Source organism: Fukomys damarensis, unplaced genomic scaffold (assembly GCF_012274545.1).
Source record: "Fukomys damarensis isolate Sample0158 unplaced genomic scaffold, DMR_v1.0_HiC HiC_scaffold_31, whole genome shotgun sequence".
Classification (NCBI taxonomy): domain Eukaryota; kingdom Metazoa; phylum Chordata; class Mammalia; order Rodentia; family Bathyergidae; genus Fukomys; species Fukomys damarensis.
In genome coordinates this window covers 1,363,647-1,378,133 of record NW_022900943.1, presented here as the reverse complement: position 1 = coordinate 1,378,133, position 14,487 = coordinate 1,363,647, and the positions used below count along the sequence as shown (strand labels likewise).

Genomic DNA, 14,487 nt, shown 5'->3' with positions numbered 1-14,487 from the left:
AGATTTTTATGTGGACAGAACCAAAGAGCAAGGCAGGCTGCATACGGAAAGTCATGTTTTCGTCATCCCTCATAAAACGAACAAAGAGGGTACAGCAGATATGCAGTTTGGAAAAGTGGCTTTCGATATCGAATATTTAAATATCATTTTGTGTTAGAATGTGACTTTATAATTTCCTCACGCTTTTCCATATTTTTCTCTATGAGATATTACTTCTTTCTATGCACTTTATCATTTGCTTTATTTATTTGGCACAGACTATCTCCTGTACAACTAGGGAACTCTAAGAGGGCAGGGCTGTCCCCATAGGAGCCTACTACTTAGAACAGGGGCCAGCAGTGAGACACTGCTACCCATTTTCTGAATGGACTCGTTCAACATCTTTCATTCTTTCTCCAATCTTTTTTTTTTTTTTTGTATTCAAGTAATTCCGTTGTAAATTCCTTTCTAGATGAAATGGTTTCTAAGAATTCACTTATCTTAAATATTGAAAAGAAGACTTCTTCTGGGAAAATACCCCATTATAATTTACCTTCTGTCTCTGTGCAATGGTATGATCCGTTTTACATTTATTTGAAAAGACGGTCATTTACTATTAAAAACCAGAAATCACAGACGAGCTCATTCCCCTCTCCTTCTCTGAGGCCCACTGGGTTGCTCCCGCGTCTGTGGCCCCACCCCTGCATACTCACAAGAAGGAGAAACGGGGGTCAACCTCGAGGGCCCAGGTGCCCGGAGGTCAGAAGTGCTCTCCTTTTCAAGGGCAACGTGGGCCAGCGTCTACCAAGGGACAGGTGGGCTCACGTCACACGTGCGGGGTGCGTGGACTCGGTGCCGCACAAGTGCAGCAAGCACCGTGCCTCTTGCTTTTTGCGTGTTTTAAGGTTCTGGGAAAAGCAGATGGTCTGTCTTGAGTTCCTTTGTGTGACTGACATTTTTAATGAATTAGTGACAGAAAAAAAAGGACTCACTCCCAGCTGGATAATTTCAAAAATGCCAAACTGAAAAGAATGATATCTCATAAATTCAGACAAATAGGCATTAAGGGGGTTAAGCTGGCTGTCCTTTTAATATACTGAGCATTAGCATTTCCCAAAGCTTCAGTTCAGTCATGTATTTCCAGCCCAGGAGACTACACCTTTCATTAAAACCCTTTTATTCTTTATGCTTTGTTATAACGAAAAACTCTTAGGTTGTCACACAGGTAATAATTCTAGAAGGTTCTCCGCTGGCAGGGAAAAAGGGCAAAGACCATATACTTGCTTCAAAAAAAAAAAAGCTGTCACATAATTTTTACTTTAAAATATGTTTAACTGTACAGAATGTCAATTTCAGAAACTCCAACTATTGGAAGGCTCCTCAATTTCTGTAAAGTCAGAGGCCTAAAGAACTACAGTCAGCTGATTTTATTCACTGACAGGATGAAGGGGATATTCAATACTAGAAAGTTGTTTTCATTAGTTTGAATTGAGGCTTGGACTTAGGGAGGAAAACAGTACATCAGAAAGAGTGAATTTTACATCTGTAAGCTAAAAAAAATAAAAGGATGGCTAAAACAGAGAAATAAAAACCCTGCGACTCGGCAGTGGCCCCATTCCACTTACACCTGAGCAATGTCTGTCACCTCACCCTCCCATGGTAAGTTTCCCGGGGTGCTCACTGGATCGACGGGAAGAACTGGAGGCAGAAAAGCCTTCCACTCACACCCGCCAGTGTCAGCCCACAGGAAACTGAGCGGACTATGGCTTTTGCGAGCACATCCCAAGTCAGTGTGGCTGTCTTCCCCACTTCCCATGGCCCCCATCAAGGGTTTCCAGAGGAAAGCACAGAACACAGTGAGATCCATGACAGTGCTTTGTCACATGCAGTGCAGTCTTCGGAAAATATGAGCCATGAAGACATCTTCATGGCAGTGGGCAGCAGGTACCAATATCAGGCACGATTGGACCCAGTGATCACACTGACTTTGCAGATGAGCTACATAATCAGGCCTACAGGATGCATGCTACGTATGCAATAATCAGACTCTACTTGCCCACCTGTATAAATAGAGAGCAAAAGATGTTCAATGCTGCATTTCTGTGACTGTAAGTGCGCTAACCAATATGGCGGTAGTTAAATGGTGTTACATTCTCACTGCGAAATGCTAGGCCACTGTTTCAGAGCAAGGCCAATTCATACAGCAACATGAAGTTATATCCGATTTATATATTTAATGAAAAAAGCAAATTGTAGAAGCTGATATTCACTTTAAGGATTTTTGTTTAAAAATACATATACATATATCAGTACAGGCTTTGTATATTTTATACTGCTTTGATTAAAATATAATACTACAAAGTATTCTATATTAAAATTTTCAATGCACTTAAAGTACTATTGATGCATATTGTTTCTCAGTATAAATGGATTCATTTAACTCCATATTTAATAGTGTTTTAAGATATCACACCTACTCCCTTCTATACTTAAATCTTATAGTTCTTAGGTAATTTTTTTACCTCTGACAATGAAAGTTTCTTACAAGGGGAAAAAGGACACTTATTTTCCAAGCATTGATCATACTTAAACTGTCACACTTCAGTTCATTTTGCTGAACAGTCTGCTTTTCGAATGCTAAGTGATATTGATTTGTCTTGAGTGCATTTTTCAAAACAAACCAGAGGAAAACAAATTAGCACAGTACATAAGGTAACTGATGAATCAAGTTTAGCAGTTCTTCTCATTTATATAGTCTTGGTATCTAGCCATTAAAGAAAGCTTGGGAAGTATTCTAGCTGGTGGAAAAGATACAGATTTTGGAACCAGGTTTCAGTTTGAATCCTATCTCTGCCATGAGCTGCCGTGAGCTGTAAAATGTTTCTTGTAAGGAATACATACATATTATATTTATGTACTGAATGTGTATGTCCTTTTCAAATTTATATGTTGAAGTCCTACCCACCAATGTGACTATATTTGAAAATAGTAACTAGAGGAAGTAATTAAGGTTAAATTAAATCATAAGGAAAGGACCTGATCCAATAGGATTTGCGTTCTTTTAAAATACACTGGAGATTCCTCTCTCCCACTTCAATATATAGTAAAGTGGGGAAGAAGATGAATCACTCAGCACCCTGATCTTGGGCTTTTCAGACCCCAGAGCTGAGGAAAATAAGTTTCTGTTGTTTGAGTCACAAGTCTGTGGTGTTTCGTAGCAGCAGCCTGCGTTAACCAAGGCACACGTGATAGATAAAATGCCCAGTACAATACCAGGTGCACAGGCGACACTAAATCACTGCTGTGACTGTAGGTAGCCTACACCTGGCACAGCAACTATGGGGAGCTTCACTGACCCTGGAACTGGCTTCGCTTCACTTGGAAGCTACTTTGGAAACATAAAAAGTGAGTAGTGTCGGTATGCTTAGAATTGATATATTTATTACACTATTGTATTGCAATTCTGTTTTTTAGTTACATTAAATATCTGTGAGAAATATGTGCAATTTTATTGTTAATATCATTAATAACAAATTTTTCTACCAAGTATGACAGTAGTAATGATGACAGTAAATCACCCCCCCAAAAAAAATGTAGGGGCCTGCTGGCATCAGTTCACTAAATGAAACTGCTTTTGGTTTTGACGTAAGTAAGCACAAACTCTGGGCCTCACGCAAGAAACTCAAAAGTTAAAAACTCATCTGAACTGCAGTGATTATCCTAGCAGTCTGCATTTCTCGTCTTAAGAGAAGGGGATTACTGTTAGGAAAGTGGACGGTCACCTCGACCCTGCTTCAGTGATAACTTACAGAGGAGAAAGATTTCCTGGAGCGTGGGGCCTTTACACAAGCTGGGTCCTAAGCTGACCAGAGCTGGATGAAATTTCGATTGAGCAACGGATTCTAGAGACACAGCAGCAGCGCAAACATCCACAACTTAATATTAAGGGGACCCATGCTGTGATGTGAGGTCAACGATGCTGTGGGTTTCTAAAGGTGCTGATGTCCTAGAATGGGCTTGATAGAAACACTCATCATGAGTGATTTCCTTGAACCACCCAGCATATTTTCTCTCTCTGGTCTGTGAAACAGAACAGCATCTACCAGGATTACAAGGATTTGAAAACATGCAAGAACAGCACTAAAACAGTACTGGCACATTGCAAGTGTCCAAAACACTATCTTTCATGGCACCTTTAAAATAGATGTCCAATACAGAACCTTATGGATTTCCTCACTGGGTAAAACTATGGAATCTCTTCTTGGTGAACTTTCAGATACAAGTAAAGGAGAGCGGGTGCGGAGAGCTGTAGCTCCTCTCAGCCCAGAGCCCGCCCCTCGTGGGTACCCGGGTCTGCTGACCGCAAACATTCCGAGTGGCTGAACCCACTGGCAGCTGTGAGAGAGCTCAGTCCCCACTCTGTCCAATTGGCTTTCAGTGAAAGCTCCGACTTGGAGCTTGGACTGAGGCAGCACCCTGAGGTCGCCTGGTGCATAAACGCTAGATGCCTTCTGTTACACAGCAGGTGCACACCTACTGGTGCCCTGCATCTGGGCTGCAGTGTGGAGTGAGGCGTCAGCAGCCGTGCTGGGTTAGCATCAGGATACAGTCTGAACGCCCGACCGAGAGGGACCCTTCCCACAGCTGTTCTGCAGCCACTCTGCCTGTCACATTCTGCCCACACAGGGGCCCCGGGCCAGGCTCTCTCAGGGTCACTATGAAACAGCGAGACCAGCTGCCAGCATCACTGTACTGCAGGGCAGTGGTCCTGCCCGTCTGCTGTCAGGCTAGAGAAAAGGCGGAAAGCTGAACATGTGGGAACGATACAGCCCTGTTGTAAAAACCCACCAGTTTTCAATTGCTGTTCTGTGAGTAGAACCTAGGAATTAACCTGTGGTCCTTTCGTGTTCTTATTCCAGAGATGGGCAAACACTAGAGGGAAATATCTGAGTTGGAGCTTCAGGTCAACCATGGCCATTTAAGAAAACAGTGACATCACGCAAGGACGGGACGCTTGGAAGCCTTAGGATGGAGCGGCATCTTGCTGTGTTTTTGTTTTTTCCCTAAAGGCTATTTTGGCTTAAAGTAAACACTGGGCATCCAAACTGCTCTTTGGATGGCACCCTGGCCCAATTTCCAGGCACAGTGGCCTTTAGTTTCCTAAGTCTTGGTGAAAAAAAAAAAGCAAGGCATTATGAATCCAGGGGTTCTGGATTTAGAATTTTTCTTGGATAGGTCTCAGCACTTTTATGTGTGAAACCCTTTGGAAACATTATGAACTGGTCTCGACACTGCTGACCTAAGGTATCAGGTTCAAAGCTGCATTCATCCAGCCCAAGAAGCCCTGCCGGCAAGGTGGCTTCCATTCATTATTATTCCGATATTCCCTTGTCAGCAGCTCATGGGCCCTCACACCTTCAGCCAGGTGTTGTTTTCGGTGCCATCTGTGAAGGATCCTTCCGAGAATGCCACTTGCTGCACACGGAATGAAGTCTGGCACCGCATTCAGCACTTCTCTCAGTGCCCAGATCTGCACAGAGGTGTTCAGGAAGTGTTGAGTGAAGGAAAAGACAGGAAGAGAGGAAATCTGCCCACTCAGTTACTTCTGGAGCAATCCCAGTATCCCGGACATAAAAATCCTCCAAGTTGTGGCTGGCAGTAGTTCTCCAATGCTGCACAGCCCCACCATTCTGTCCCTGCATGGCAGTGGCGTGTTCGCCCATGGGGCACCTCTGACCCCCCATCCTGGGATTCAACTCACCCTCACTAGATGCCTACTCTGGCCAAACCCTTGTGGACAAAGCGGACACCACCCTGCCCTCAGGGTGCGCACATGCTGCCCAGAGAGCCCAGGAGAAGAAAGAATGCCCTCATTTCAGGTGCTGAGTCCCATGGAAAACAAAGCCTGGGAAGGGATGGACAGGGAGAGGGTGGGGTGAGGTTCTTCCAAGTGCATGGTACAGGCAATACTTTCTGAGAAGTGCACATCTGAGCCAAGACGAGACAGAACAGCTTGATGCTGTTGGAATTAAACTACCTGGTGACAGCAGGGCAAACTGTGGAGGGGACTGAACGGGACTGAAATATTCCAGGGTGTTTAGGGAGTGTCACCCAGAAAGTAGCAAAAGCCCTCACTCATATGGGGGCTTTAGTAGATTAAGCTCGAATTACATGTCTTCTATAGTTTTAAAAGAAAAATAACAGAGAAGCAGAATAATACCTTTAATAAGTTATGCATGAATTATGTATTTCCTACAGCTTTGATAGAAGAAAAATAAAATAGAGGAGAGAAGGAAAATGTAATTGTTATCTAAATATGAGCAGAGGCAAGAGCGAACACAGACTCAGTAAGACACATGGAAAACAAATTCGATGACAGATTAAAACCCAAATGTACTCATAACTACATCACATATAAATAGACAATATTTTAATTTTAAAAAGAAGATAAAACATTACAAACAAAAACCAATCACCTGCAGCTTATGAGACACATTTGACAATAAGGACATGAAAAAGTGAAAGTAAGGAGTAGAGAAATCCACACAGACATTAACCGAAAGAAGACTGTCTTGGCAACATTAAAATTAAACAAAGTAGCCAGAAGAATTGCTAGAAACCAATGTGCCACCTCACAGTAACCCTTGTGTAACTCACTGTGATGAGGGAACAATTCTCAGTTTAGAGCAAGTCTGATGACAGTTTCAAAATATACAAAGTGAAAATTAACAGAACTAAACGGAGGAATAGAAAGATCTACAACTACAGTGACAGACTTCACCAGAAATGATAAAGAGCAGACAGAAGACTCAGCATGGAACTAGCTCAGTGTCTGGAGAACAGGATGAGGAGGCCCAAATCCTTCCTCTCCGCCCACAGCCAGACCAGCCCAGGCTGCGGGTGAGGACAGAAAAGGCAACTGAAGCCACGTGTCCTACTCTCCTATGCTGACAAGAAGAGCTATAATGTGACAAAATAAAGTATAAGATGATCACTTAATTATGACAAAATTGGCAAAATATCAAAGTTGATTACATTTAATTGAGATATATCTGGGTGTTCCCATGTTGGGGGCTATGTTTGAATAAGTCATAAAATGAAAATCCATCATAGTTACACTTAGTCCTCAGAACTATTTTCAATTGCTTTCTCTTAGCAAATTTCTCATCTGAAAAGAGTTTCATATTAGTATACTACTGACAGTAATGATTTAAAGAATTCAAAAGGAAAATGCAATGACATTCAAGATGTACAAGTTTTGATTAGTTTCACAAAAAGTAAAATGTATTTTTAAAGGATGGAAAATTCAAACATTAAGTGTGTGTGCACAAAAATGTAGTCAGCCTAGTATAAAACAGGATAATTACTGAGAACGCGTATCCAAGCCCTCAGCCACACGTTGCTCACACGTTTATAACCACTGTCCAAGCTTCCCTCATGAATGAAACTGAGACGGCAATATTTGAGAGTCAGAGCTCAAAGGGCTAAATTTCAGCTTGGAAGCAATTTCCCCCACAGTGTCAATGACAGTAAGTGTTGGGAAGCTTCAAGATAGGTGTTTAATTTGAAAACAGATGAGCTGAAAGTTGCATATCACATGAATGAGCATGTCTAAAACAAAGAGTTCTCTACTGAGAATTTACTCAAAATGTGCTTCATAAAGACAGACAGCTATTATCCTCAGGAAAAAAATTCAATAAATGGTAGTGAATTTACCTGGATTAGACTAAGAATGAAAGACAGCTCACCTTCTTATTCACCTGTTCTTAGTCGTCCAACCTTGGTGAAGGTGTGAAGACAGAAAATGAGGCCTCAGCAGTACAGAAATTATCTTACCAGTTCTTAAACCAACAGATATTCTCTCTAAATTAGGGAATTTAGGAGGGAAACCCCACTTTGCTGTTTTCATTAGATCATGGGGTAGATAATGGTTTCATTAGATCATCAGATCAGTGTTTTATGGCAAAGAAATTCTCTCTGAGTAGATTCTAAAAACTGCCATCACTGCCTCTCCACTTAGCGGTGGATGATACCTTCTTGTCCCAAGACCCTCCCAGGAGCATTTTCACAAGTGTGATTCTGGTGGAATTCTCACAACACTCTTGGAAAGAGCTGGTTTTACTACTGCCTCTCTCCACATTTCCTCCCCTATGCCCACTCTCTAAATTTTAAGTGTAGGAAAATTAGATCCTTTTTCTCAGTTCAAATGGCAAAAGAGGGAATAAATCCTGCTACGATTTGCAACCTGGCCCTTCTTCCACAAAGACTCTCTTGCTGGCATTAGAACTTGTTCCCTTCAGGAGCAAGGGCACCTCAGCAGGGACCTAGAACAGAGTCGGGGGTTCCTCCCACGTACCTGCACTCCGGAATCTTCTCCAACACACTGAGTGCGATACCTCTGTGGGCTACCAACCTGCCTCTAACGGTGAGGAGGTCCCGCGCCCTCCAGAACGCACGACAGCCCCATGAAGCCACTTAGTTGTGTTTGGAGGGAAAACAGACCGCTGTTTCTAACAGATGGCAATCTCAAAGGGAAAAGGGAATTTTCCATTAAAATCGGAGAACTCTCAGTGTTCCAATGAAACGCCTAACAATTTAAATATTGCTGATTTTCCCCCTCAAACTAAAAGAATCTCATTATTTTTGAGAAATAGCGGAATCCTGTGCTTAACACTCTTTCACAAAATAGCAGACCATAAAAATTTAAAAATCAGCATAGCATTAGTTCCACATTCCTGCATCAACACAGAAACATGAGGCCAAGGAAGCAGTGGCTGGACAGTTACTACAGCGGTCACGCCAGAGGGTCGGAGAGTTTATCACTACTGCTCGGTAAACTTATTCATATGCTCATTTGCAATTTACCTTGTAAATTACACAGAATTTTAACAGGCTGCTTTTGGAAAAACTATCTGAAATACAGCTGGCCTGATTTTCTGCATTTTAAAACCATAATTGTTTAGTATAAGTTTAACGCTGAGGAATGAAATAGTTTCTTCATTGGCATTCCTGAAATTGCTATTGCCCTAGGACTGAGGACAGAGTTGTATGCCTAGGTGGCTGGGCAGATGTGGACAGCTAAAAGCAGTGGCTGTGAATTATAATTTCTTTGAAATTAATTTTTTTTTAAATTCTGTGGCAGTGGGGATTGAATCCAGGGGCACTCTACCATTGAGTACATCCCTAGACCTTTTGATTTTTATTTTGAGATACAGACTCACTAAATGTCCCAGGTTGGCCTGGTGCTTGAGATTGACCCTCTTCAACCTTCTAAGTAGTAGGGGTTACAGTCATGTGCCACCACACTGGGCTGAAACTGGCTTTGTATTCAACAAAGACAGGAATTCTGTACTCTACAATACATTCTTGTTTCTATGGTATGGTTCTTGTTGATATGAGATAAAATGTTTTTAATCACTTGTTAACTACTGCCTTTCTTTAATATATCTACTAGTAAAATTAAGGTCAGATCCTCAACGTGTGTGAATGTCGAGGCACACACTCTTCCTCTCCTACCTCAAAAAGCACAGAAATTTAGGCTCGGTTCTAGGTGCTGCAGAAAGTCTGTAGGTAATGGATCAGTGGCACAGATGGAGTATACCTTGCTGTGGTAGTAGCACTTTTTGTTAAAGTACTTTCACACGCTAGCACCTAACTTAATGTGAAGTGAAATAAATCAGACACACGGCTTAAATATCATATACTCTCTCTCATCTGAGTAACACAAAGTTCAAATAAAGAGACCGATAAAAGGAAACAGGGATACAGATCTTTCTGCAAATGCAAAGGGGTCCAGGAGACCTAGGGTGAGGGGAGGGGAGAAGAGGAAGGGTAATAGAAGGATTTAAAATGTGCGCACACGCACCAACTACCCACAATGAATGTAACCATTCTGAGTTGTACATATGAACTAAAAAATAATAATAATAATGAAAATAGGCAACGGGGATCTAGAGATGGAGAGAGGGAAGGAGAATGAAAAGACCAAGATATGCTTTACACATGCACCCGTCCCACAGGATGAATGTAAACCTCACGTCCTGTGAACACATACTGATAAGAAAAAAAGAATCCTACAGGTCACATAAAACAAGTCAAAAAGTTGATGTTCCTCAATCTGGCCATCTTGTAAATGTGAAAATTAGTAACAAGAGGCTAAGGGTTAGAGTAAATATCAGAATAGTTTCCTGACATAAATCAGTGTTTGTGTATTGCAGAAGTAGTATTTTTCCATTTGGAATAGTAAACTCTATTAGCTGCAGAAAAGCCAGTAAATACAGAAAATAAAATAAAAACATCATCCAGAATTATTCTACCTTCCTTTGCCTTTGGTCTTTTTTTAAACTGTGCCTGCCTATGAGGGTGCGGCCCTTTTCTCAGTGGCTCTGCACAACATGGTCAGGAGACAGGCACCTCCCTTGTTCTCAGAGCCTACAGCAACTTACATGAGAAACACAATTATTTTATTTATTTTGTTATCAAAGTTCTAAGCAACTCAAAAAGTAGGTGCCCAATCTAAAATGAAGGTAGCGTCACTGATTTCTCTAGTAGTCCCGACAGATAGGGGAAATCACTAAACCTGATATGAAAACAGTCAAAACCCACATTGTCAGGTACCCCCAAAGCACAAGGCCAGCTGCAGACTGGGCCAGACTCAGTGCGAGCAACTGCCACAGAATTCAGGAACAGGAATGACACCGAACCTCTATGCACATGACGGTCTAGTGCGTCAATACAATCGATACTGCTTCTGGCGTAGAAAGAAATAATATAAAACATACCCAGTGGCAAGCAATGAGAAGCTTTTAATTTTTATTTATCGATCCAGAGAATTATTTTTCCTTGATTCTGGCCTTACTCTAAAATCCCGCATTTCCTTTCTCACTTTGTTCACTTGCATATTTAAAAAGCTAAGGCTGAAGGGCATAAAGTGGTGCTGCCTCCTGCCTCGCAAGCACAAGGACCCAGGTTTGATACCCAATACCAAAAAAGAAAGAAAGATTAATTCACGGGAAGGCCAAGGGCTATTTTTGACAAATAACCCTTATTAAGTATACTTGTACATGTTTGCTTTTAGCCACACTTGTTTGTCCTTTTGGTTTAGGGACTGCTGGCAAGAACATTTCCACAGGTGTTCTGGGTTCCCTGGGTTTTCTGCGACCTCCTGGATCTCCCCTTCAGATACATCTCAGCACTGAAATCAACGGCACCGCTGCACAGCAGTGTACAGGGGAGCCTCGGAAGACGACAGTGCCACTTGCTGGGTCTGCCCTGTGCCAGGCTCTGCTCCAAGTCAAGACGAAATGACCTCTTTCTAAAATCAAGAGGTATTTTAAGCAGTCAAGGAGGTTAGAGGATGATATAATCATCGGCTCTGGATCACCGCCTGACCTTCAAATTTTAACATTTCTCCACATGCACAATTACTTGAAAGAAATACGGTATTAGAGGAAGCTGAAGCCCCTCTATGGTCCCTTATTCTCTCCTTTTCCCTCCCTTTCCTCACCACCCTGAATTTAGTAATTTATTGTTCTTGTGTATTTTTCATACTTTACTTTCTCTCTCCCATTACAAGCATGTAGGAATATTAGGTATCTCTAAAAATTTCTATAGCTCTTCTGACAGTACACGTATACAATTGCCTTTTCTGCCCTGTGTTATATACTATACAAGTTGATTTAAGCCTCAATTTTCTCATCTGCAAAACAGGGACAATAACCCTCCTACGGGAGGACCAAATTCTACCGATAAAGTGGTCAGCACGGTGCTCCAGAGATAATGAGTATCTGGAAGATGTTAACTGCGAAGTTATCATCATCATCTCGCAAACCATTCTGGCTTTCAAGGAAATTCTTTTCGCACTACTTGGATTTCACTTTTACTACGACTGTCTTTGATGAATTCAGGTATTTCTACCTGCCAAGGGTAACACAGTGATGGACCAAAATGTGAGAAACTGCCCAATGGCGCCAGGCGGGATGCCCCGTGCAAGCAGTCTTGTTCCTAAGCCTGTGCTCAGGCTGATGCTCACTGCTTCTCTACCCTTTTGCCTATATGAACTTCTCTAATTTCTTCTTCGGTTTCCTCTGGTTGTTCAGGAGAGTGTTATTTAATTTCCATGTGTTTGTGAAGTTCTTGTGGTTTCTTATGCTATTGATCTCCAGTTTAAGTGCACTACGGTCTGATAATATACATGGGAGAACTTCAATTCATTTGCATTTACTTAAACATATTCTGTGCTAGGATGTGGTCTATTTTGGAGAATCGCCTGGGTGCAGCCGAAAAGAATGTATATTTTGATTTTGTGGGATGCAATACTCTGTAGACATCTATTTAGTCCATTTGTTCAAAATCCTGGTTCATTTCTAGTATTTCATTGTTGCTTTTTTTCTAGATGATCTGTCTATTTGTGACAGTGGGGTATTGAGGTCCCCACTACAATTGTATTAGTGCTTATTTGGTTTTTCATGCCCCTTGATATTTGTTTGTATAGATGGGGGCATTAGTATTCGGGGCATATAGATTTATGATTGTCATCTCTTTCTCCTGGATTGTTCTTTTACAAGGATGTAGTGACCTTCTTTGTCTCTCTTAATTCGTTTTGGTTTGAAATTTTCTTTGTCTGCAAATAAGAGAGCTACCCTTGCTTTTTTCTGGGTTGCTGCTTTATGGGTTTCTATTTTCTGGTTTTGCAAAGGTTGCCAGTTCACAGAAGAGACACACGGCAGTGAACGTCGTATCTGTCTCACAGGGTATTTAATGAGTTATTCATGAAAAGCAAACACCCACAGTCACTTGCATTGGACGGCGGCTCACGCTCAGCCCAGCTGAGGAGATGAAGCCCAGAGCTGATGTGCACTTTCAGAACCAAGTCCCCCAGTACTGCACCTCCAAGCCACCAGGCGACACTTCTCTCTCCTCCAAGGGGCTGGTTTCTCATGCTCAACAAAGGAACGCTGGGCATGGCAGCTCACACCTGTAATCCTAGCACTCACTCAGGTAGGAGGATCCTAAATTCAAGGTGAACCTGGGATACACAGGAAATTTAAGGCCAGCCTGGACTACGCAGTGAAATAGAGAAAGAAAGAAAGAGAGAGAGAGAGAGAGAGAGAGAGAGAGAGAGAGAGAGAAGGACGGAGGCAAGCAACTCTTCCCCTTAGAAGCTGAACAAAGAATGACCAGAGGATTCTGAAGAGTGGCCTTCCACTACAGAGCGGTGAACGTGATGGTAAAACTGTGCACCTTTGTAAGTGTGTCTGTCAACCTTCTCTGCTGTCACAAATGCACGGAATTGGCAGGACAGATACAGACGTGGCTGGCTAGGGAGTGTCAACATTATGATCTTTGTAATTTAACCTGATAATGATTTTTACAAATGCTGAGCAGTTCTTTACATCTAGGTAGATTAGGCCCAATTATTTCTTTTTTTTCTTTTTTTTTGGTTAAATTATAGCTCAAAAAATTCTTTCAACTTCTATTTTTAAATCTTTTTATTAAAACATGTTTGCAGTACAAAGTACAACAAAAAGCCCAATAAAAAATGGACAGAAGGCTACAAGGAGGCAGATTTCCCAACTTCTTGATGCCACTGGTCTGACCAGAAGCGACTGACTGCCTTTGGGCTCAGGAAAGGTGAGCCAGAGGTGCAGCTCAACCCAGGGCAGGTGGCAAGCAGCCCTGTGTTCCCAACGGAAGAGCACAGAGGAAGCGACAGCAGGAGCCTCTGCCTCTGCCCAGCAGGTCCTGCAATGTCTGTCTCTAGAGACCTTGGGGCACAGGAAGAGAGGCATCCGATGGCACTGGCTTCCAGTGCCACTTCCAGATGCATCGATAAGCCCCGAAGGAGCCTGTGAATCAGCATAGCAGAAGTGCGCATTCCAGATTCTGAGTCAGGTCATTCTTCCCTGCTCTCAGTTCAGGGTGCTTAGGTGATAAAAGTTAAAATAAATATAGAAGGTTCACAGCTAGTGTCCCTGAGTCCTCAAAATGACAAGAGTGTTCACTAATTCTTTCTAAAAGAGATAGCAGCACATATGTCTTTTGGCCCGTTCTTTGTGTAAGTGCTATGGAACTAACCAAAATTTGTTGGCTGCCCTTTAATATGGGACGAGGTGTCCCTCAAAAACCCGCGGGGAAGTTTTGGCCCCAGCCTGTGACACAGACCGGGAGGTGCTGGAGCCTGGAAACGGGGCTTAGTGAGAAGGGAGGCAGTGGGGGCAGCCTGCGAGCAGCCCAGAACTGCTGCCTGTCTCTCTGCCTTCAGGGAAGCAACCCCTTCCCAACTTCCTATTGCGAAGCCACCCTGCACGCCACAGCCCAAGGGGATGGAGGCAGGAGAGCTCAGCTGAAGGTGCTGACACCACAGGCAAAACAAATCTTTCTCTTTTAAGTTGTTTCTTCTCAGGTAGGTCAGAGAGACAGCAAGTTAACACAGACATGTTTATTTAAGGGGTGTGTGTGTGTGTGTGTGTGTGTGTGTGTGTGTGTGTGAGTTTAAAGGGTAAAACA

The 14,487-nt window shown here is 42.5% G+C and overlaps 1 protein-coding gene across 6 annotated transcripts in view; it reads right to left on the bottom strand.

Moving 5' to 3' along the window:
• The window catches only part of Slc24a2 (solute carrier family 24 member 2), a 212,585-nt gene that overhangs the window by 164,443 nt on the left and 33,655 nt on the right, over positions 1-14,487 (bottom strand). The gene's annotated exons all lie outside the window — the stretch shown is intronic.